General features: G+C 37.9%; 1 protein-coding gene across 2 annotated transcripts in view; it reads left to right on the top strand.

Moving 5' to 3' along the window:
* The window catches only part of atxn1a (ataxin 1a), a 93542-nt gene that overhangs the window by 22931 nt on the left and 43974 nt on the right, over positions 1 to 26637 (top strand). The window lies entirely within an intron of this gene.

Here is a 26637-nt window from a genome sequence, read left to right as displayed (position 1 = left end):
AAGGTAATTTATGTTAAAACAATAGCCTTGTTTGATCCATGAAATAAGCTGCAAACTAAACAATAACACCAATTTTAAGATATTATTTTTTTTACTGTTTAATATAGTTAAATATGTAACAACATCTAATAACACTCATCAGTAATGCTCTGAACCAGAACAATACTGACAAACAAAATTAACCATATTATGGCAAATGAAAGAAAAACCCCTCAAACACAACAACAAATTAAAATGTAATGCTATTTTGACCCTAAAAAGACAAGAGATCTGTTCACTGCACCAAACAAAAAAACTGGACACAAGCTCATGGATATATTTCTGTTAATCTTTATACAGGACCATACTAAAGTTTTCTAATGCTAACTTAGTGTGACAATGTAAATATGTAACCTATAGTATGTATTGCAAGTTGATATTATCTAATTAAACAGTAAACAAAATATATAATAGCTTTCAAATTTGCGTTATTTTTGCAGCTTATTATTACATGGATCACACAAGACTATTGTTTAACATATAAATTACCTTCTCCGACATAATGATCATATTAAAATGTGTCTTTTCTACCTAGATTTACTAGAGACGGATTGTGGAACAGAAGATTGTGTGTGTCATTGATTAAATCAAACAACCGATCACAGGTGCGAGGACACCCGTCATTGTCCCGCCCCCACAGTCCCAAGTCATCTTGATCAAGCAAGTGCGTGTTGTGCAGCTGCGAGTGCATAGGGAGAGTCGAACGAGCGCTCATCCCAGCCTTTTTACTTAACTTTTTACTTTGCTCGCGTGACTGCATTTGTGCGCTTTGAACAGAGGTGCGCTCTCGGGAGGACGTTTTTCTGTGAACACGCGAGAATGCTTTCCCACGCGTGGATAGTGTTCTGCGCGCTCGCTAAGATTCTTTTCCAAACATGGATAGTGTTCTGCGCTCGTATCTGTCGCTCGCGCGTGGTTTTTGTGCATACGCGTTTTGTGTCTGAATTAACAGCATATAAATCTATTGATCATTTGAAAAATTAAGACCTCCGTGAAAAATTCAAGACTTTGAGGTGAAATTCAATACCTTTTAAGGCCTTAATATGGGAAAATGAAATTCAATACTTTTTCAAGACTTTTAAGACTCCGCGGGTACCCTGAAAATCATACAAATCCCTTGCAGAAATATTTTGGATAATTGATTTATGCTATCCACTAATGAGTTTTCCACAGTTTTACTTGTTTTCCAAGTATTTTACCTCAAAATCAGTGCAGAAAATGCAACCAAAACATTCTACGGATTTCGTCTTGACCTGTCAGTGGGTTCAATTTTCTCCTAGGTCTCCTAGAGTTGATAAAGAGCCAGTAAAGATGCCCTTTCCTGAAAATAATTTTGCTTCTTATCCTGTTTGGGATGTAAGAGGTTTCCGGTGTGTCCGAGTGTGGTAGTGCACATGCGGACAGAGTCACTGTAATATTCAGTAAAAGATGACACCTCTTCAGGCTTGTCTGTGATTATAGCCCTTTTCACACAGAGATTACGGAAAATACACAGAAAATGCATCCGGGATTGTTTGATGTTTGGGTCATTCACACTGCCAATGATTTTCCAGAATCTGTGCGTGCATTCACACACATACTCACATAACATAAAGATCCCGTAAACAAACATGACATATTTAAAGTCCTGCACTTAGTTTGCTAATTATCAGTGATTTCTCTTCTGAGAAACCACGAGCATGCATGTTTGTTTATTTGTTTGTTTGTTTGTTTATGAAGCGATCATATGGAGCATGTGATGCACTGTTCTGTCATGCTGGAAAATGATCTCAGCTTCAGCGCTGATAGTGACGAGCTCCCTGATCTCTGCTTCAGTCCAGTTTGCAGACATTTCTCGTCGTGAATGTTGATCTGCGTTTAAATCCCTGTGTCAAAGAGTCGGACCATAACTTATTGTTGCGATGACACATGCGTCCGCACTCTGGCCCTCTTGTTCACAAAGAATGCTTTCCGTGGACGTTATGGCAATGTTACTAGGTCCTTTTTATGGGAGCGATCCTAGAACATTTACGGAATGTGTTTGTGTTCGGAAGACTCTCAATTTTACGGAAATTTTCTGGGACCAAAGTGCTGTGTGAATGAGGTTTATCTGGTATGTGTTACAGTAGGGTTGCAGTCAGGCTCAGTGATCCCATCAGGAGGAGTTCAGCTTTGATCTTTCGCCACCTCTCTTGCTGTTTCACACTCGCCCTTTTTTTCTCCTCCAGTCAACTCACTTATGTCTAAATGGAAATTCACTCATCTTTCTCTTTCATCTCCTCCATTAAGTTGTTTTACACACACATGTACATCCTCTTCTTTCTTAAGAAATGTGCTCATTTCTAAATCCCCAGTAGATTTATACTGTATATAGTATCAGTAGTTTGGTACAGGGCTGATTGATGGACCTAAAAGAATTGATATAACATTATCAGGAAAATGTTGATAAATATCTGGATAGTACAGTATCTCAATTTTATTGTATTTGATAGCAAATGGTTCAAAAGGATGACAGCTAATTCCATTCTAAATATTAAACGTAAAAAATCAACTACTGTTTTACGTACTATTATTCACTAAATTAGATGATGAAATTAGTTGGTTATTGCATAATCAATCCGAACAGGACAAGACGTTCAGGTCTTATGAAGAGATTTATTTGTGACATCCAGCTTAATGTAAATTATCATCCTACATACTGTATGACACTGCTACCTGCCACAGAGTAAATATATAGACATGAAATTATGATTTAATGTATACTGGTAAGAAATGCAAACCTTTTGCAAGATAAAATCCTGTTCTTTAGCAGCTTAAAGTCAAGACACGTTCAAAGTTCAAACAAGATGAACATGCATTCGGTTTAATCATTGTAAATATATGATCTCATATATGTTATTCATTATGCATGCACTTTAAAACATGAAAGCCTCATTAAGTTACGTGTACTTATTATTTCTATTTAAGTCAAATTATAATGGCAAGTTTCAGATATTAAACTCATGTTTGTAACATAAAGTTACACATTGTCTCAACCACTTTTGGGTATTTAATAGGGATGCACCGAATCCAGATTTTTTGGGTTCGGCCGAATACCGAATCCCACTTGCATCCTTATTCCATTAACACAGTAAAACACATTCATGAAGTAAACAACGTCCACAGCAGTGTATTTTTCATTTTATTTAATTTTAACTGTAAAAAAAAAAAAGGATAGGCATTATGCCAGGATGACAAGTGGGAAAAACTATTTTGACAATTACCAGAAGCCTATGCATAATGAAAGCGATGCGGTGCGACACGCTCGTTTTTTCAACTGCGTCCGCGAAATGTGAACCGCCCCTAAGGCTCACCGAAAGAAAAAGCTTATCTCCACGTCATCCCCCGATGTGTGTAATCAACGGCCGCGTGACGTCTACCAGCGTAGCACCAGCCTAGGGTTCGGTTGGGTGGAAAAAAATCTAGGATTTGGTCGAACCCGTACCCCGTCAAAAAGCCCAGTATTCGGCCGAATCCGAATCCTGGATTCGGTGCATCCCTAGTACTTAACTAACATTTTAAGTCAGCAGGTACACTTTCATTTTAACGTTTATTCAACTTGAAAAGTTTTACAAATATTAAATGACACTTGTCAAGATGACTCACAGTACCAGGATGAGGATGTGTTTCAGATCTGGGAATAACAAACCTCATAATGACACCACTGGCCAGTCAGAATCAAGAAATCCAGAGCATCATACAATAATAGAAATTAAGTTAAATAAAATTTTAAATGTATGCATAAATTAGATCTTAAATCTAACAACATAATCTTTAGGAAACTAATGGCCTAAATTAAAGTGCACAAATCACTGCAAATATCTTAAAGGGATAGTTCACTCAAAAATGAAAATTTGGTAATTATTTCCTCATGTTATAGTCAAAACCTGTATGATTTTTTTTTATTCTGATGAACACAAAAGAAGATATTTTAATAAATGATGGTGAACACACAGTTGATGTTACCTGTTGTGTTCCATAGTAGGATAAACAAATACTATGCAAGTCAGTGGGCAGTGACTTTTTGTTTGTGTGCCTGTGGCATTTCTGGTTTCTTTCCATTCGAGCTATGCAACCCAGTCTCACCCCATTTCGTCAATATTTGACGACACTTGACCATGCGTCAATATGTTGACGCGGAGGGTATACCTTTCGCGTCATTTTTTGACGAACTGGGGACTTCAATACTATTACGTCCGTTGCATTCTCTTTCCTATTTTATTACCATTTGCGCGTCGGTTTAGGGTTAGATTTACATAATGACATCCCTACCCAAACCTAACTCTAACCCCAACGCCAGGTGACAACTGTTTCTAACCCCAACGCCAGGTGACAACTGTTTAATTTCGCGTACACTGTTTAATTTTGCGTAATCTAACCCTAAACCGACGCGCAAATGGTAAAAAAATAGGAAAGAGAATGCAACGGACGTAATAGTATTGAAGTCCCCAGTTCGTCAAAAAAGGTATACCCTTCACGTCAACATATGACGAATGGTCAAGTGTCGTCAAATATTGACGAAATGGGGTGAGACTGTGTTAAGCTATGGGAACGTTTTACACTTTTCCATTCATTTTCCTCCTTTCCGATTTTTTTACTTGTTACAAAAATTATCCTGATCTCTAATTAGTAAACAAGGAGTTAATGATCTGAGTCAGAGCTCATGAATTTATTCATCCGCTCTCTGGCACTGGGATAATTACCAAAGGTTTGTGGAGTGCCAGGCTGAAAGGTTCTCCCTCCACAGAGGAGCATGTTTACATCTTCATAATGATGCTGAGTGCTCCCACATTCATTTCTCTGTCTGTGTACAGGGAGACCTCAGCACTGTTAGCTCCACCCCAATACATTTCTGATGATGGGTTTTATGATTCATTGACCACCTCTATCCTCAAAGACAAATATTTACAAATCACTCTTGAGTCACTTGGAATGAACGGTGAAAGAAGTCTTTGCTTCACGGTTGTTCAGAACTGCAGATGTTTGAAGTAATGATGGGAGGCGACGTTGTTCAGTTGTGTTTGTGTGCTGAAGGCAAAATTCCCTCAATTGACTCATTTCCAATGATCTCGTCCTGAAGAGCATCTTTGTGCTAATCCAATAAACTCCACATCCGTCCTTTACAAAAATCTCAGCACAAACTCTACAGCAATGCAGTCGGCCTGTGTAGAGATACTGTGCACAGAAAGCATTGCACACTGTAAAAAGTGAATCTACTTGAAGAAATGACTTCATTTGGTATGGCCTAACAAGTTTATTCAACTTGAATTTTTCACTTAAAAATGTACGTTTTGAAAAACTGCTAATGACTCTTTTTTTTATTATTAACTTTGCCGGCAGGCGCGCGTCCTCCGCTAGCAACACAGAAATTGCAAAAGCGTGATCAGATAAAGTATTAAAAATTCATATGATGTTGATTTTTTAAATTCATACACACGCCGAAATCAAATGAGCTGCTAGATCATGCACTATATGTGCATGCAAATTGGTTTATTACTGTGCACTGAAGGTTGGTTTTGAAAAGCAAGTGATATACGCGATAATATGATTTTGCACATCGTTAAAACAACAACAACGATATTATCGCAAATGATTATACTGCATGTTTTAGCATTTTTTTTCAAGGTCTTGGTAGCATTTTGCAGTGGTTTGTATTTGTTATGCATCAGCGAGATGCATAGTGCTAATATAATGTTATGATTTATTTATGTTCACAAAACTTATCAACAAAACTGAAACAACATTAAAATTTTGAAACAAAACATTAATATTCAAACAATACTCAAACATAAATATAAAACAGACATGTTCTCTATTAGGATACATGTTAAAAGCAACCTGATATAGCGTTTATAATAGCTGGTTGCAATATAAAAACTTGCAATGCAAACCTCCATTTAACTGAATAAAATCACTATCACTTTGAAAATTATGTGCTGTCATGTTAAAGCCAGATGTTTGTTTACATGAGACTCCGTCTACGTTCATCTTCACTGCAGCACAACCCGAAGTTCCCAAACTAAAACGGGATCTGCAGCGTTTACCAACGACTCCGTTTATGAGGGTTATAAACGGTGGAGTAGTCTGGATGAAAGGTGTAAACGTGGCAAAAGTTTTAAAACGTAAAGGCATTCATGTAAACAGGGCCTTTGACACAAACCAACTCCATAATCTTTACAATCATGTCCCGATCAATGCACCTTTATCTGTGGCCAATAGATAAAATAGTGTTGTCGAGATGTGAACGTAGCACTGAAGAGGTCAATGTCACATGAACATTGAGTCGATTCTGTGGAGTTTGTGCTTATATGGTTTGTAGAAACACACTAGGGGCCCTATTTTAACGATCTGAAACGCAAGTGCGAAGCGCAAAGCGCAAGTGAGTTTGTGGGCGGATCTTGGGCGCTGTTGCTATTTTCCCGGCGTGAGAAATAACTCTTGCGCCGGGCGCAAATCAATAAGGGGTTGGTCTGAAGTAGGTTCATTATTCATAGGTGTGGTTTGGGCGTAACGTCAAATAAACCAATCAGAACGCTATCCAACATTCCCTTTAAACGCAAGGGCGCAAGTTCCTTGGCGGGTTGCTATTATTATGACGGATTTACCAGGCGCACGCCAGGAGCGGTTTACAGCCGAGGAGACCCACGTTCTTGTACGGGGGAATCCCACGCTTGCCAGCATAAATCGGGCACGCCGTGTAACGGGAGGTGGATCTGCCTCAGGACTTGACGCCAGCAGAGGACATCACTGCGTCCACCCTCACCGCTGAAAGGGTTTGGGGGCTTTGAAATCGGACCCAAGAAACGCAAGCAAGGTCCAACCCCACAGTACTCTTACAAATCAAGTTCATATACATTAAGGTTTCTTATGAAAACATTTTAACTATTATTTACATAAAATAAACGTAATACAGCCACACAACAAAGTTATGAAAATATTTTAATCGTTATTTGCATGAGAATAAATAAAAAATATCACCACAATGCTCACCACTATGATTCCCCTTATCTCGTGTATTAATATTTTTAAGTGTAACAATTTATGATTTGCAAAAATAACTGTTGCATCTGTGTAGATTAGATAAGCAAAGTGTATGCGCGTTGTGCACGCTATACATTATGGTCAAGCATGCGCCCTTAAAATAGCATAATGAACCACGCGCAACGCGCCACTGACTTTAGACTAGTTTTTTTTGGTTAGTAGCGCAATTGTTTTTTGAAACTGCAAAATAGCATAAGAGATGGTTTGCGCCGCAACACGCCTCCTTTTTGCGCTGAACCGCCCAGTGAGCGCAAGTTCATTCCCTAGTTTGCTGACGTGCATCTGTGGAGGGAAAAACCCCGCTGTGCGCCGGCGCAAAATACGAATGATACATGCGTCACTGACAAAGTCAATTGCGCTGGGTGCAAGATAGGGCCCTAGATGTGTAAAAGCTTTTGTCATTTCCCTCAAGGCCTCTCTGATAAAGAATAAGAGGAAAGGTCAGCCGCAGGCCGGATGTCTCATAAGACAATGTGTAATGTGTTCAAAGGGGCTGCTGTTTACACAGAAGTTATTATTGAACGAGTTCTTCTTCTTCACCTCAGATAATGAAACATAGAAACATCCTTATCTGTGGTGCCTTGCAAGTTGACGTAGCATTATATCGTATTATGAACACCGTATCATGGACTATTGTTAGATTTATGCGAGGCTTTCATTATGTTGGCTTGACAAAGCCAACATATTGTTCTTCGATCTAAGCTTATTATTATTATTATTATTATTATTATTATTATTATTATTATTATTATTATTCTGGTACAAACTTTTTCTCACAGTAACTCCTCCTAGAGCTTTCAAGCTACACCCACAAAACTTTACAAAACTTTTAAGACTGGTACGTAGATTGTTGCTATGACTTTTCTAACTGATGGGACCTACCGAATTCCTAAACGGGGCGCTCAAACACCCCAAATTTTCCATTGACTTAACATTGCGACAAACTTTGACGGGTCATAGCTGCAAGCGAGAAATTTGTAGAAACTTGTGGGTTACCACATTTGAAGAGGCTGGCAGGCTCTGTAAGAACATACATCACATTGGGGTGTAAGTTTCACCCCTGGGGTGTAAGGGGCACCCAAATTTCCCCATTGACTTATAATGGGGCAGGGAACATGCCCATATAAGGGAATAAAAGCGTCCCAGATGGAATATCTTCACTTTAGAGTGTCGTAGAGATATGGGGGTGGGCTCATTTTACTCAGGCATCCAATCAGTCTCTGAGGATTCTTATTGAGGTATTAAGCCACGCCCCTAGCAACCAAATATGAGCACCCTAGCAACATAATAAACAAAGCCTTATATCTCTGGATCCGAAAATCATAGAGACATGGGGGTTGGGTCTTTTGGTCATGTTAGCCTTATGCTAGCTCCATGCTAAGTCATACTAGCTTCATGCTAGTTTTGTGCTAGCTTTATGCTAATTTCATAATAAATCATGCTAGCTTCATGCTAATTCATGTTAGCATCATGCTAGCTTCATGCTAATTCATGTTAGAACAATGTTAATTCATGTTAACATCATGCTAGCTTCATGCTAATTCATGTTAGCATCATGCTAGCTTCATGCTAATTCATGTTAGCATCATGCTAGCTTCATGCTAATTTATGTTAGCATCGTGCTAGCTTCATGCTAATTCATGTTAGCATCATGCTAGCTTCATGCTAATTCATGTTAACGTCGTGCTAGCTTCATGCTAATTCATGTTAGCGTCGTGCTAGCTTCATGCTAATTCATGTTAGCGTCGTGCTAGCTTCATGCTAATTCATTTTAGCTTCATGCTAATCATGCTAGCATCATGCTAGCTTCATGCTAATCATGCTAGCATCATGCTAGCTTCATGCTAATTCATGTTAGCATCATGCTACCTTCATGCTAATTCATGTTAGCATCATGCTAGCTTCATGCTAATTCATGTTAGCATCATGCTAGCTTCATGCTAATTCATATTAGCATCATGCTAGCTTCATGCTAATTCATGTTAGCATCATGCTAGCTTCATGCTTATTCATGTTAGCATCATGCTAGCTTCATGCTAATTCATGTTAGCATCATGCTAGCTTCATGCTAATTCATGTTAGCATCATGCTAGCTTCATGCTAATTCATGTTAGCATCATGCTAGCTTCATGCTAATTCATGTTAGCATCATGCTAGCTTCATGCTAATTCATGTTAGCATCATGCTAGCTTCATGCTAATTCATGTTAGCATCATGCTAGCTTCATGCTAATTCATGTTAGCATCATGCTAGCTTCATGCTAATTCATGTTAGCATCATGCTAGCTTCATGCTAATTCATTTTAGCATCATGCTAGCTTCATGCTAATTCATTTTAGCATCATGCTAGCTTCATGCTAATTTATGCTAGCTTCATGCTAATTCATGTTAGCATCATGCTAGCTTCATGTTAATTCATGTTGGCATCATGCTAGCTTCATGCTAGTTCATGTTAGCATCATGCTAGCTTCATGCTAATTCATGTTAGCATCATGCTAGCTTCATGCTAATTCATGTTAGCATCATGCTAGCTTCATGTTAATTCATGTTAGCATCAAGCTAGCTTCATGCTAATTCATGTTAGCTTCATGCTAATTCATGTTAGCTTCATGTTAATTCATGTTAGCTTCATGCTAGCTTCATGCTAATTCATGTTAGCTTCATGCTAGCTTCATGCTAATTCATGTTAGCTTCATGCTAAGTCATACTAGCTTCATGCTAGTTTCATGCTAGCTTTATGCTAATTTCATAATAAATCTGTCTAACTTCATGCTAAATCATGTTAGCATCATGCTAACTTCACGTTAAATCATGTTAACATCATGCTAGCTTCATGCTAATTCATGTTAGCATCATGTTAGCTTCATGCTAATTCATGTTAGCATCATGCTAGCTTCATGCTAATTCATGTTAGCATCATGCTAGCTTCATGCTAATTCATGTTAGCATCATGCTAGCTTCATGCTAATTCATGTTAGCTTCATGCTAGCTTCATGCTAATTCATGTTAGCTTCATGCTAGCTTAATGCTTATTCATGTTAGCTTCATGTTAATTCATGTTAGCTTAATGCTAGCTTCATGCTAATTCATGTTAGCATCATGCTAGCTTCATGTTAATTCATGTTAGCATCATGCTAGCTTCATGCTAATTCATGTTAGCATCATGCTAGCTTCATGCTAATTCATGTTAACATCATGCTAGCTTCATGCTAATTCATGTTAAAATCATGCTAGCTTCATGCTAATTCATGTTAGCATCATGCTAGCTTCATGCTAATTCATGTTAGCATCATGCTAGCTTCATGCTAATTCATGTTAGCATCATGCTAGCTTCATGCTAATTCATGTTAGCATCATGCTAGCTTCATGCTAATTCATGTTAGCATCATGCTAGCTTCATGCTAATTCATGTTAGCATCATGCTAGCTTCATGCTAATTCATGTTAGCATCATGCTAGCTTCATGCTAATTCATGTTAGCATCATGTTAGCTTCATGCTAATTCATGTTAGCATCATGCTAATTCATGTTAGCATCATGCTAATTCATGTTAGCATCATGCTAATTCATGTTAGCATCATGCTACCTTCATGCTAATTTATGTTAGCATCGTGCTAGCTTCATGCTAATTCATGTTAGCATCATGCTAGCTTCATGCTAATTCATGTTAACGTCGTGCTAGCTTCATGCTAATTCATGTTAGCTTCACGTTAATTCATGTTAGCTTAATGCTAGCTTCATGCTAATTAATGTTAGCATCATGCTAGCTTCATGCTAATTCATGTTAGCATCATGCTAGCTTCATGCTAATTCATGTTAGCATCATGCTAGCTTCATGCTAATTCATGTTAGCATCATGCTAGCTTCATGCTAATTCATGTTAGCATCATGTTAGCATCATGCTAATTCATGTTAGCATCATGCTAGTTTCATGCTAATTAATGTTAGCATCATGCTATCTTCATGCTAATTCATGTTAGCATCATGCTAGCTTCATGCTAATTCATGTTAGCATCATGCTAGCTTCATGTTAATTCATGTTAGCATCATGCTAGCTTCATGTTAATTCATGTTAGCATCATGCTAGCTTCATGCTAATTCATGTTAGCATCATGCTAGCTTCATGCTAATTCATGTTAGCATCATGCTAGCTTCATGCTAATTCATGTTAGCATCATGCTAGCTTCATGCTAATTCATGTTAGCATCATGCTAGCTTCATGCTAATTCATGTTAGCATCATGCTAGCTTCATGCTAATTCATGTTAGCATCATGCTAATTCATGTTAGCATCATGCTAATTCATGTTAGCATCATGCTAATTCATGTTAGCATCATGCTACCTTCATGCTAATTTATGTTAGCATCGTGCTAGCTTCATGCTAATTCATGTTAGCATCATGCTAGCTTCATGCTAATTCATGTTAACGTCGTGCTAGCTTCATGCTAATTCATGTTAGCTTCACGTTAATTCATGTTAGCTTAATGCTAGCTTCATGCTAATTAATGTTAGCATCATGCTAGCTTCATGCTAATTCATGTTAGCATCATGCTAGCTTCATGCTAATTCATGTTAGCATCATGCTAGCTTCATGCTAATTCATGTTAGCATCATGCTAGCTTCATGCTAATTCATGTTAGCATCATGTTAGCATCATGCTAATTCATGTTAGCATCATGCTAGTTTCATGCTAATTAATGTTAGCATCATGCTATCTTCATGCTAATTCATGTTAGCATCATGCTAGCTTCATGCTAATTCATGTTAGCATCATGCTAGCTTCATGTTAATTCATGTTAGCATCATGCTAGCTTCATGTTAATTCATGTTAGCATCATGCTAGCTTCATGCTAATTCATGTTAGCATCATGCTAGCATCATGCTAATTCATGTTAGCATCATGCTAGTTTCATGCTAATTAATGTTAGCATCATGCTATCTTCATGCTAATTCATGTTAGCATCATGCTAGCTTCATGCTAATTCATGTTAGCATCATGCTAGCTTCATGCTAATTCATGTTAGCATCATGCTAGCTTCATGCTAATTCATGTTAGCATCATGCTAGCTTCATGCTAATTCATGTTAGCATCATGTTAGCATCATGCTAATTCATGTTAGCATCATGCTAGTTTCATGCTAATTAATGTTAGCATCATGCTATCTTCATGCTAATTCATGTTAGCATCATGCTAGCTTCATGCTAATTCATGTTAGCATCATGCTAGCTTCATGTTAATTCATGTTAGCATCATGCTAGCTTCATGTTAATTCATGTTAGCATCATGCTAGCTTCATGCTAATTCATGTTAGCATCATGCTAGCTTCATGCTAATTCATGTTAGCATCATGCTAGCTTCATGCTAATTCATGTTAACATCATGCTAATTCATGTTAGCATCATGCTACCTTCATGCTAATTCATGTTAGCATCATGCTAACTTCATGCTAAATCATGTTAGCATCATGCTAATTCATGTTAGCATCATGCTAGCTTCATGCTAATTCATGTTAGCATCATGCTAGCTTCATGCTAATTCATGTTAGCATCATGCTAATCGTGCTAGCATCATGCTAATCATGCTACCATCATGCTAACTTCGTGCTAACATCATGCTAATCATGCTAACATCATGCTAGCTCCATGCTAATCATGTTAGCTTCAGGCTAATCATGCTAACATCATGTTAAATCATGATGGTTTCATGTTAAATCATGTTAGCTTCATACTCAAACATACTAACAGCCAGATAGCCTACTAAACTAATCTTCTGTCAAATCGTTTTAAACGTTCAGTCTACGCTTTGTCAAGCCAACATAAAGTTTGTCCTCAAACTTTTATATCTAGTTTTTATTTATATCCTCTTTAAACAATTAAATCTAGTGTCTTCTACGGTCCACATACAGTAGATCCTTTGCGTTGTCATTTGGCAAAGATGCATTTATTTGAGAGCATCACATGATGTGGTGTTTTTATTGTATTCATGTAAGTGCTGCTTAGCTCCGCCCATATTTAAATTGCATTGGTCCAGAATCAAATGTGCTCTGATTGGCTGCAAACTTGTTTTATTGTATTTGTCTTTGTTGTTGCTCATTAAATTAGCAAACGTTCAAGTGGTCAAGTTTTTGAGCATCACATGCATTGCAAATAATGTGTGAAGAATTTTACACAGGCATTTACATCTGTAAAAAAGGCTTGCTTTGTCATAACATGGCGAACGAAGCGAACACTCACTTGGGCCATTTTTGCACTTAAATTCAGTGTTTTCATTCAGATCTGTCATGTCGACCACTAGTCCACAGTGATGTTTGGAAAATATGATGTTTGGAAAATAAAGAGTAATTATTTTATTTCCCCGCTGGCTGTTTTTTCTGGGTCAGTACATAGGCCACCATATTGCTAAAACATCAGAGAACAGAGCAGCGTCTTTCACAGAATGAGGTAGATACGAGTCATTTCTCATGGGAGATTTGGAGGAAGAGATAAAGGGAAACCTTTAGCAGGGACATATCAGGGCTCTGAAATCAAGAAAATAAAGACATGTGGCAGATGTTGATGTGAAGCGATATGAGCTGACATGTTTATCATAGTCAGAGCGTGTGAGCGTATGTGTGAATCTTTCAGGTTCTGTCTTTGATTGATTCTGCAGGTGTTTGATTGACAGATTCGGCTGAGCTTATTGGATCTGTGGAGGGAGAGGAGAGATTGACGTCCTCTGTGAATCACTACTTTGTTTATATTTGTTTTTGAACTCTCTCGCCATTTCAACACATCGCTTTGTAGGCAGCAGTTTAAGATGTTAAGGGCTTTTTAGAAAATTGAGGTACAATTTCAAAGAGACCCTATTACATTGCTAAAACAACGTTATTTTGTGTATTTGGTGTAATACAATAAGTTCGCTTGGTTTAAAAAAAACATTATTTACCGTACATTATTGTTGCTCCTCTATGTCCTGCCTCCCTGAAACGCATCAATTTTCTAAAAAGCTCATCATTCTGAAAAGCACTGTGTCATCTGAATTGGCCAGCTAACCAGAGCGTTGTGATTGGCCTGAATACCTGTGATGTCAGGTGTTTTAAAGATTAGCTCTCAATGCAATACTGATAGGATTTAATATTGTCTTTACTATCAATACGAGACAAATATGATTCAGAAAATGCAGATGACTAAGCTGATCGATCAAACACCGGTGCGGCTTGAGCAGAACGTAACCGATTGCTATGGTAAGGATATCAAAACATTCAAATCATGTCTGCATTTGTGATCATAGAAACAGCAAACAAGCGCTACTCTGCATCGCTTTGAACTTGTGTTTGAGTCATGATTTAATCAGTAGCAAATTCTTTAAATATGAAAAGCAGGATTATGATAATGAACGTCGTGTCCACGTCAACAGGCAGAGGAAGTAAACTGTTGCCTACAATCTGTGTGTTTGTTGTAGTCCAAGAAAATAGATTTAAGCCGTGAGAATAGAAGATTTTGATATGCAAGTTAAAGGAACAGTATGTAAGAAATTAATATTAATTAATCATAAAATGGCCCTGATATGTCACTAGACATTAAGAAATCATGTTAATCCGGCCAGGATATTGTCATTTAAAAGTGGAGTTGCAGCCCTCAACTGATGTTTATTTTGTCATGTTGTGTTTTGGTCTGATGTGCCACCCTCCTTTTATCTACCAATCACAAAGTCAGTAGTGTTTCGGCATCCGAGTTGCCAGCGCTGCTCTAGTTACCACAGCTGCAGCTACTAACGTGTCAGATAAAAAATCTCATGAATCCGAAATACGTTGTGACAAAGTCTGAAATAAAACAAGGATTTGTATAGGAGATGCCTTTAAAAGATGGAGACGGCTGAAAACGGAGAAGAATTTGAATCTGCCCTGATCGCGTAACGTTATGCCTTCTCCATAGTAGAATTTTGCTGCATGCAAAATTATTAAAAAACTATATGGATTGAGGATTATTTTATACAAAATTTGATGGAATATCAATATTTCTCAAATGTAATACGTTTGTGGCCAAAAACTGTAAATGGATGTTATATTGTGAACACTTGGCATGGAGATTACAGCAGCACAAGTCTGGGGTTACTATGGACACTAGTGTTGAAGTCAAGACCACCTAAACCGAGACCAAGGCATGACCAAGACCAAGACAGGCCGAGACCAAGTCAAGACCAAGACCAGTGCAAGTCACTGCATTAAAACACTTATGATAAAATATGGAATATGCAAATGATTGGGCACTTCTTGTCTGTGTGTGCGTGTGTGTGTGTGTGTGTGTGTGTGTGTGCGTGTGCGGCCGGGTAATTATCACGTTGGGGGGACCAATTGTCCCCACAAAGATAGGAATACCAGTATTTTTGTGACCTTGTGGGGACATTTTGATGTCCCCATGAGGAAACAAGCTAATAAATCAAACAGAATGATGTTTCTTGAAAATCTAAGGTATCAGACAGTTTCCTGTGATGGTTGGGGTTAGGGAATGGGGCAGGTAAGGGGAATAGAATATACAGTTTGTACAGAATAAAATGCATTACGTCTATGGAATGTCCCCACAAAACCTGGAAACCAGAACGTGTGTGTGCGTGTGTATGTGTGTGTGTGTGTGTGTGTGCGTCAATTTAATAATTTAATCTAAACTGTTTTCCATGGCTTGCCATCCACTTAACTCTTTCACCGCCAGCGTTTTTAAAAAAAGTTGCCAGCTGTTTTTCATGATTTTCACAAAAGTTTAATGTCTTCCAGAAAATGTTCTTCTTCAAATATATAAACATACAATATACCAAATGAAAGAACAGACCCTCTGCTTTCAAACAAAAAAAAAACGTTTCATCCTACCTTCAGTAGTTCTTTTGTAATCAGCTTTTGAATATGGGTAGGTTTCTGCAAAAACACCACATTTTGAGCAAAAAGCAGAGATAATTCCATTTTTATGACAGACTTTTCATAAAGATCCCATTCAGAGCGATCTTTAAAACAGACACGGACATGCAGCAGCTTGCCATAGGGCAATACTTCCGGGTTTAAAAAGTTACGGAAGTGGATAATAGCGGTATTGCGGAAAGACGGAAAAACTCGTCATTGGCGGGGAAGCGTTTTCTCTTGATTGATGAGATATCTCGTCAATGGCGGGGAAAGAGTTAATACAATGCAGGTGTTTTTAGTAATAAAATTAGAAAAATTGTCATTAGGAGAAACTTAAACAATGCTTAAACAATGCCAACATCATATGCCAAACCTGAATAAACTGCATAAAATTAATGATAAAAAATAATTTTGTGATGTGCCATCAGTTGTGGTCTTGACCGGTCTTGAAATAAAATTCCGAGTCCTCTTTGACCGAGACGAGACCGAGTAAAAATGCGGTCGATTCCAAGACAAGACCAAGACCTTTAAAAAGTGGTCTTGAGAACGAGACATAATACAGGTATAATGTCATTTTATGAATAAACACTTTCTGATATGACCTCGTTGAATTAAATGTATTATTAATTTTGCTAGAGCATTTATTTCATGAAACCGCATGCTTTATATTCACATATAGCATGACAAGTTTAATACCCTTCTTCATCAATATAATACATTTTAAACTTAATAGTTTGTAAACAAAGACTCGTCGGGCCCGGTCAGCCTAAAAGGTTAAACAGAAAAAAAACTTAATGTGTAGGACTCGTCACTTGCCATTGGAAGCTCCTTGTAGCAGCCAGTACCTGCGGTCAATAATATCTGGCAACCTCGAGTCAGGGGGGAGAGGGATGGGATACACCACTCTACAGTAATTTGAAAGTGATTGCAGTACCATTTTGGCCACCATCCTTGATACAGTTCCTTTAAAAAGTGATTTAAAATGAAAGCGAAATCACTACTATTGCCGTAACCTTTCAAACATCTGCCTCTTTGCTTTCAGTGAAAGTTTTGAAGCAGACTGTCTTTCTTTATTGTTTTTATTCAGAGCGAAACCTGATTCATTTCACTTCACAGGAAATACAGTAGAGTTCTGGGAATGCTAACCTGAGCTTACACATACAGTATCTGTCACACCCTTCAGAAAATATAAACATTACACTGCAGTGTTGAATCAACAATACACAAAACATAACACAGATTCTCAGAAATACTCATTTAAACATGCATGGCATGCCAATCTATGTGTAGTCATTTTCATAATGTGTATCGCATTCTCAGAAAATTATCTCTCTGTGTTCCCTTGCTTTGTCTTTCATCCTTTCACATTGAGTGTGTGTGTGTGTGTGTGTGTGTGTGTGTGTGTGTGTGTGTGTGCGTGCGTGCGTGTGTGTGTGTGAGAGAGAGAGAGAGATAAGTTGAGTAGTACTCTCTGTCTGGTTAAATGATACACTCACATGCACACACATAAGGCTAGGAAGACCTTTTGATGCAGATATTTTTAGAGGACATTGTGGGATCCAGAGAGAGAGAGAGAGAGGTGTGTGTGTGCGCACGTGTGTGTGTGTGTGTGTGTGTGTGTGTGTACTACACACAAAAGCAGAATGTGATCAGAGAAGAAATGTGACATCAGAACAGAAAGCCGAGCGACTCAGTGAATCTGTGATTCTCCTCTCAGTTTAAGCACACAACCATAATAACCCAAAGACACTATTGTCCAACCATTACAGACATCACTGAATAACCATCAGACATTCACAAACACAGATCAAAGAGTCAACACAATGACCAGTAACCAATCACTAGCTGCGTTTCCATTACATAAAATGCAATATTTTCTAAATGTCGATTAAAACTTTTGTGAAATGATGGCGTTTCCACTAACTAATGATATGCGACTAAAACGTGGTTTTCCTCTCGTGGCAAGTCTTTCCAAACATCACATCGACTGATACTAATTTCACATAATTTCACATCCATCGCTCTAGGCATTATTTTAACCGAAGAGTGCTAGTCAAACATTAATGCCAAGGAAAGCAATGTAAAGGTGTTTCTTGGAGGTAATAGTACATTTATTTTGAATCAAAAGAGATGTAGGAGTGTTATCCAGAGATTAGTGGCAAGGAAAGCCTCTTATACTTGGAAGCAGACATGTATGAGTGGTTTCTGGGTGGTTTTAGGACATAACGTGTCATCTTAAAATAATAATTATGTGACTTGGGCATGAGGTGACCTGGAAATGCAAATAAACTGTTTCCATTGCAGTATTGCTTAATACACCTTTTCTGAATTGCCCTAAAAAATTGCCTCATGCAAACGTTAAAACTTTTTTGCGAAATGGATGTGTTTGCAACAGCCATATTTTTAATTCGCAATGTTAATCCTGCTGAAACAGTATAAGTCCCATGCTGGTCCATGTTGGTTTGGTGCTGGTTTAGGTGGTGGTCACCAGCATACCAGCATCAAACATTTGCGAGTATGCTGTTTTTTTTTTCAGAAGGGAATTTAAAGGGTAATTGAAATGCAACTAGTGACTAATCAACACGCTAAACTTAAACTATACTTCAGTATTTCTTTAGCAGCGCAAAGATTGTGGGTCTGAAACATATAGATGAATGCACTGTAAGCTGCTTTGGATAAAAGTGTTTGCCAAATGCATAACAACACGTTAGCACACTCAGTACTGAATTGTCTGAAAAAAATATGCTTACAGTATATATGGCAATACAGTTGTGTAACAAAGATATTTTCATGTCACAACAATGTAACGAAGTTAACCGTGTGTTTCACATACTGTATGCTGAAGTGATTTTTAGTAACTTATTGAACACTTTTGTAAAGAACATTCTGTGAAAGTATAAGACAAGGATCACAGTGCCCAGTGTATTAGTACACGACATCATTTACTATGTGCTTACTCTTCAGCTATGTAATGTAAACAGCAGGATGCCTCAAACAGAGGTGCTAATGAATATAACAGTGACTATATCGGTCCTCTTATAGAAATACATTTCAATTAACATGGCTGTAGTTTCCAGTCGCAGCTAAATCCTTCATGTGAGTCATATGTCAGGCTTAGTCCAGGCGGTCGTTGTAAATGAGCACAGACTATGAATAATTAAAAGTGCCTTGATAGTTCCCATGTCCTTTTCTAAGCCCTCTCTCTCATAACTCAAGCACACACAGTATAGAGAGGAATAGTTCACCAGAAATGATAAATCTCTCATGGGTTAGTGTATATTTATAGACATTTAAAGAAAGGACACTCCTACAACCAGTAAGGCGTGGAATGGGATGCACAATTCTGTGTCCTTTTCAAAAATTAAAAGCTGTCGTCCCTGTTTGTAATAATGATGCGAAGAACAATAGGAAGGAGATTACAAACGTCTTAATCGTTCAGATAAAGAGTTGTACGGGTTGGGAGACACCTGAGGGAAAACGGTGACAGAATGGTCAAATTATTGGTTTAACATTAACGTGGGTGGGAGAGACGCCTCCTGTAGTCATTCAGAGGGACGACCTGTTCTTTTTCGGCTAGATGAATTTGATTGGTGATGTGTGGTTGTCGTTCGCACATTTACTCAGTTTCTCATTTTGCCCTTCTCCTCACACTCTCAGGTGTTTCCACTTCAGTCACAGCTCTGAGTGAGAGAAAACTCGTTCAGTGAGTGAAAGTGAGGAATTCGTAGGTGTGAACGTGAGTGCGGTCGCGGTGATTATACAACACAAGAACAGCGCAGATTCTCAGTCATGCTGCACATGAAGTCTGATGAGTTTTTTATTTCATGCAAATGCTTTGTGTGCTTTAACATCAGATTATTGTACGACCCTTACGAGCTTACGAGATCAAAATCAGAAAGCAGATAAAAAATATAAACTGCTAATCCATAACGCACAACAAGACCTCCTATAACCGGTGTAGTATGACAGAAATAAAAACCACACAAGGGTTACACTTTATTTTGATAGTCCACTTTAGACATTCTACTAACTCTAAACAACTTTGCAACTACATGTCAACTAACTTTCAATAATTTGCAACTATACGTCAACTAACTGTCATTAGTGTATTAGTAGACTGTAAAGGTTGGGGTTAGGGAAGAGGTTTGGGTTAGTGGAATAAGTTGACATGCACCTGCAAAGATACTTATAGTCAGTTGAAAGTCTGTTGAGATATCATAAAGTGTTAGTAGATATAAAGCAGACAGTCTACTAATTCTCTAAAGATTGGTAGTTGATAAGTAGTTGCAAAGTTACTTATAATTAGTAAAATGTCTAAAGTGGACTATCAAAATAAAGTGTTACCCACACAAGTGACAAAACCTCCTATCACTTCCAGTGGTTCTGCCTGGTTAGGATGGCCTTTTGAAGCTAACTTTTTATCTCTTGTTGATTTATTACATCATGCATGGCTAAAACACAGTGGATAAAATCAGTCCATGAATTCTCAGTACCACCGCCCAGACTATACGCCCACCTTTTGAATTTCTCCACTCATTGTCATTCTTGTGTATTTAATGGTTAGGGAAACCTTCTAACGTTTTATCATCCCAAGCCACCCAAGTTGGAGGCCACCCAACTCTCCGGATCAGCACGAGGGCGGTGACGGCGAAGTCTGCGTTTATGCTGAATTCTCTGGTGTTTTTGGTTTGGTTTTATTTTTTTGGTTTCTCTCCTGACAGTCTTGGCTAGCAGACGGGGCAGGCTGCTGTCACTGATAAGGCAGGTGACGAATGAGCCAGTCACTGCCTACACTGGTTTTACATTTAAAAATTGCCCGGGCCATCGTTCAGGATGCCACTGTGAAAGATTCCCACACCATCCTGCTGATTTATGCTCTCTGTACCGGTCTGATTTTAACCCCTTAATGGAGGATTTGTAGACCTATTTAATAAGTCAGAGTTTAGTTGAGCGTTAATTGTGGGTATTGGCGTTCATATACATATATAGCAAGTTGAGATATTTTACGCCCTCGTCGCCATGGTCACGGGGCATATTTGAGTGCCAATGCTATGTGTTGTGATGATGCCCTGCTGGCACCACAACCGAGGAGAGAGAGTTGCAGAAGCTTCTAGTGAGGGTGCAAGATGGATGAGATAGAAGATGAAGTGAGCTCTCGACGACTAATTCATCAAAGCTTGCAAACCTCTCTCTGTGTCTCTCTCACTCACACGCAGCCACAAACACCTTTTTATCACTCGTCAACTTGTTTATCTGTTAGTTAGTTCTCTTCACTCATTAATTTAGAAATATTTATAATCATGTCCAATTGCAGGATGCTTTAATTAGTCCTGTGGATGTTTAGAGCACATAAGGACACAGCAGCTTGCGTGCTGCTGTAAACCCGATGGCATTATGATGTCAGCAGGGGCATTAATAGTAGTCAAGAGCTTTGAGATATTAGAAGTGACATACTGTCAAAGGCATATGCAGTAGCTTTAAAATACCCGGTTATATTTAATGGCTTCCTTTTCTCATGCTTTTTTTTTACTTGAGATAAAACAAATTCCCATAAATTATTTAACTCTTTCCCCCCAGTGTTTTTTTTTAAGTTGCCAGTTAGTGCCTTTTTATGATTTTCACAAAAGTTGAATATATTATAATATATAATAATAAAAATATAATAAAAATATTAATGGAAGGATATACAAATGATAAAAAGACCATCTGCTTTCAAAAAAAGTTTCATCACTTCTCTTTTTCTCAAATATGGGTAGGTTTATTCAAAAACACCAAATTTTAAGCAAAAAGCTGAGATAATTGCATTTTTGTAAACGACTTTTGTTAGAGATCAGATTCCGATCGATTATCAAAACAAGCACAAAGTTTTTCTTGTTTTTGGATCAGTGGATGCTTCAGTGTTATATATAAGTTGGGTAAGAGCACCACCTGTTGAATAATAGCAGAAATATAGATTGCCGTAAGCATTTTCTCTTAATTGACGAGATAACTCCTCAATGCCAGGGAAAGAGTTAATCTAAAATACATAACTGTAGCCTCTATATCGCCATCTCTGTTTAAAACAGAACATTTGCAGGTTAGATACTTGTGTACTTTATGTCCTATCCAAAACAATCTCATGACTATTCATAAATGAGGTGGATAATTTGTACAAATGCATTTGTTGGAGTTTAAGGGGTTGTTTTTCATTATTGCTCTTTTTAAGTAATTGTACACTTTTACACAAATTACATTGTGAAAATTTATATGAATTAGCCACCAAGAGTTAGCTCTCTATGCTAGTTAATTTTCTGTATGTTAGCGGTTAATGTTGTACTATTGACGTTGCAGTTAAGTTTAGAAGGTCCATACTGAAAAAACACAAACTTACCGCACTCAGAAACATCCATTTCCAATCTCCAAACAATTTAATATTCCTGTATCTTTATCTGATGCAGACTTAAACATAAGATCTGTTTACACACACACAGAGCTACTGAAGGAGCTGCTCTGAGAAACAGCCAATCAGAGCAGAACTCAACATTATTATTCATGACTCTTTCCAATAAGGTAATAATAGAACATTTCATGGTAAATGGACATGTAAAACTGTCTCTGGATCATTTTTGCACTTAATAAAGCCACCTACCTTTTATGTATATCAGAAAACAATTTAACAGATTATTTCAAAGCATTCTTTGGCACCTTTAAAGATTGCAGCTTGAAGCTTCTGGCCATATTGTTGTTCACAGATTAGGTGTATTCAGGAGTGGATGAAGAAAAACATGAGAAAAATGACTTTATAGCTGATGTCACCTAGACCTTTTGGATAATCCTTTCCATAAAAAAGATTCTGGCACTGGTATAGGAATAGTCCTCCAGACCATCTTTATCTTGTTGAATATTATTTTGATTAAATGTGTTGCAAATTAAAGTGCAGTTTAATTTTCAAGCACACAGTTTCACAGCCTGATTTATGTGAATTCACACTAAACAATCCGATAGGTCACGGTGTCTCAGTGAGGATGTGGTCCAGTCATTTGAAACGCGAAGACCCCCGTTTCTGTAAATCTGTGGCCTGAGCTCTTTTCTCATAACCTTCATCCCCAGCCTGCATGGCCTTGGTCCATATGCTAATCATTAAGCAGAGACCTCCTTTAAACACATGCTGAATGACCACAGTCTGGGACTGCCGAGTCATTTCCTGTTTAAATGTGTGTGTGAGTGTGTGATATGTGTTCAGTGAGGTCCAGGAGGAGCCGACTCATGGCCATGTGATGAGAAACAGATCAGGATGACGGGGGCACTGTTTAAATGATGGATTTTCTCATTATTGTATGATGCGAGCATAGGGTTGGCTGCCACGAAGCTGCACTCCTAGTCGCTTTCATGCATTCTGTGCACATGCAGGTTTTTTGTCAGTATAGTTATAATCTTTCCTGTGGTGTGAGATCTGTGTTTGGAGAGCTGTTACTTCAGACCTAAAAATACGAGCCGAGTTCACAGGCTGTATATGTATTCATTTCCTTATGGGTTTGCTGCAAAGCATGTGATGAAAGGGAAAAAAAGAAACAGACTTTGGGAAATGGGAATGCCTCCAGGACAGTTGTAAGTGTCTGTTTCAGTACCGTTGATTCAAAGTATCAATCCGAGTGGATGAGGTTACTGCCGTACATGAATAACAGGTTTAAAATCACAAATTTGTCTGTATTTTTTTTTTTCAAATTCCCATTTTCCCCCCATATATTTCTGTTAATTCCTACATATTCCCGTAAGTTCCCATGGAAAGTTTCCAGCATTAAAAATTCACAGAATTTTGCAACACTAGATGGTGGTAAATTTTAATCCACTTTATATTCAAATACCTCACCTGAACCAGACCCAACAGGATTAAATTGAAGTCAGTGTCAGCTGTCAACCTCATATATTAAAGGAATCAGATCTACTGCACTGCACAAAATGAATGTCTTACTTAGTAGTTTTGTCTTGTTTTCTAATATAAATATTTGAACATTCCTAAATTGAGAGACATTTACTTGGTAAGCAAGCGGCTTAAGATAATAAGTCTTGTTTTTTTTAAATAAATGATGAAAATCAAGAGGTTTTTTTTACTTAAAACAAGTCAAAATATCTGCCAGTGCAGTAAGAAAAATAAACTTAATTCCAGTTTCAACTTAATTCAATAAACTTAATTTAAGCATATTTTTCTTGGTAGATATTTTGATTTGTTTTAAGTAAAAAAAAACTCTATTTCAATAAGCAAGATCTTAAGCCACTTGCTTAACAAGTTAAAGGGGCCATGGCATGGAAATCTGACTTTTGCATGTTTAAATGCTATAATTGGGTTCCCAATGCCTCTATCAACGTAGAAAATGTGAAAAAGATCAACCCAGTAACCATTCACTGCAAGCACGTAAAAAATTAAATCATTAAAATTTGGCTCTCCTTATGATGTCATAAGGAGCTCTTACTATAAAAATACTGCCCCTTAATCTGCACTATACAGCCATGGCACAGAAAATACACTAGTCAACATTTGAAGTGGATCAAAACCTTTTCTAAAAGTTTTCTTAAAAACCAATATCCAATACCTGTTCTTGTTTTAGGACAAATTTGGTGAATGTTTTTGATCCACTTCAAATGTTGACTACTATAATTCACAGCACAATTGAGTTTCAATTGCAACAAACCACCATCATTGTGATTAGTGTTTGTATTTCATCAACTCATTTGCATTTTAGAGGACACACAAAATGGCACATTTTTGCATAAACCTACAAAGTGGCAATTTTAACATGCCATAATTAATTAGCTATATGGTATTTTGAGCTAAAACGTCACATATGTGCTCTGGGGACCCCAAAGATTTATTTAACATCTTAAAAAATTATTGTGACACATTGGGACACCCGTTAATGTATCTCAACTTAATAATTTTTAGATATTTATATTAAAAAAACAAGACAAAAATACTAAGTAAGACATTTATTTTTTGCAGTGTGTATATAACAGAGCATCATAATGGATGTCAATTAGACATGGAGAGGTCAGAATGTTGCTGTTTTCTTCTGGCCAGATGAAGATGACATATATCAGTCCTGAAATGGACATACAGTAATGGTTTAAAGTTAAAGATGAAATGCATTTTTTTTTTATATAGAGAGGCGGTGCATTTCTTTCTGTCTCTTGCCTTCTGTTGTTATAATACCCTCCAGTGTTGGAGTCAATGTCGTGGTTTATCTGTGGTTGTTCTGCATCCTCTACAATTCCACAAGGCATTAATGAAAAGCTGAAGGGCTTGTACTGGATCTAACCTGAGGTCATCAATGTAAGCAATGCTGCTACATAACCACCCATAATTACACGGACCCTGGGTCAGTCTCATGTACACAGTAACAAGCGCACTGTAAGAAATAGAGCAACTCTTCAACCTTTTTCTGTTTTTTCCTTTAGATTTTGGTTCCCAGAATGCTTTTCATGAGACTGTTATTTTAGATAAAGACTTGTTAATGTTTATTTAACTTTAAATAAACTGTTGCCTGTAAATTATATATATATATTTAAATCTACAGTAAGTTACTGGGAAACAGCTGGCAGTGATACTGTAATTTCTACAGACATTTTTAACAGTATATGATTTGTGTCTGCCCACACACAGGGATGTAATAATAAAAAAATAAACCAATGCAATGGTAAACATTCATCTTGTTTATGATGTATATCCACTGTACAAATGCTTTCCAGTACAGAAAGTTAATTTTCAGCAGCAAGAAAAATGATTGTCTGTCAGATTACTCTTTTTACCAGCACGTACACTTTTACACGGTAAGTTCAGTTGTGCAGCCCATCAATAACAGAGAATCCAACAGCAGAGGAGGAAAACCCATGAGAGACCTAAACAAAAGTCATTATGAGACAGACGATACTGATGGTGAATCCTTTATTCTTCAGTACACTGGTGTGTGTGGTAAAGCTCAGTTAGGGGGGTTCCTCTGATGATGTTCCTACAGGAGTTTCAGGTTTGGCCATTTGCCCAAACACTTCCCATCGAAACATTATCACTTAATCACAGTAAAGCAGGCAGATTAAAATAAAAGAGCGTGGGAGTCTGGGGATTTTACCAGACCTGCGAACTTTCTGCAATGCTACATCACACACCCACAGCGATGCTAGCTAAATATTTTTTGTTAAGTGTCTAATTTGTATGCATGAGTCTTGATTTGTCTTTCTTACGTGCGTGTTGGCGCATGCATCGGTGTGTGTGCCCATCTTTGTGCACGTGTGTGTGCGTGTGTGGGAACAGATTCGATTTATTGAGAACTAAAAGCCCCGCTGAGGGCTGCAGACAGCTGCGGGTAGAGATTGAGCTTGCAGAATGTGTGGGCCTTAATGTAGATGCATTATCAAACGCGCTGGTCCATTAATAATGACACATGTAATTTGCTGCCCTTCCTCCTCACACCCCAAATGGGATAAAGAGCCACGATTGGTACGTTTGGGAGAAAGCTGTTTGTCAAACCGTGGATAGCATCAATCTGCCACAAATGAAAGGACGGCGCAGTCGAATCTAACCGATTATGTCGGCCCCCGCGCTCCCACACGGATCTCTGTATCCGGCCCGCTTAGAAGCGTTTAACCAGCGATCCCACGGGGACTTTAGTGTGCGCAACGGAGACCTATCAAATGACTGTA

This window comes from Paramisgurnus dabryanus, chromosome 19 (assembly GCF_030506205.2).
Source record: "Paramisgurnus dabryanus chromosome 19, PD_genome_1.1, whole genome shotgun sequence".
NCBI lineage: Eukaryota > Metazoa > Chordata > Actinopteri > Cypriniformes > Cobitidae > Paramisgurnus > Paramisgurnus dabryanus.
Note: the sequence above shows the minus strand (reverse complement) of the source record. Positions and strands in the feature narration are given on the sequence as shown.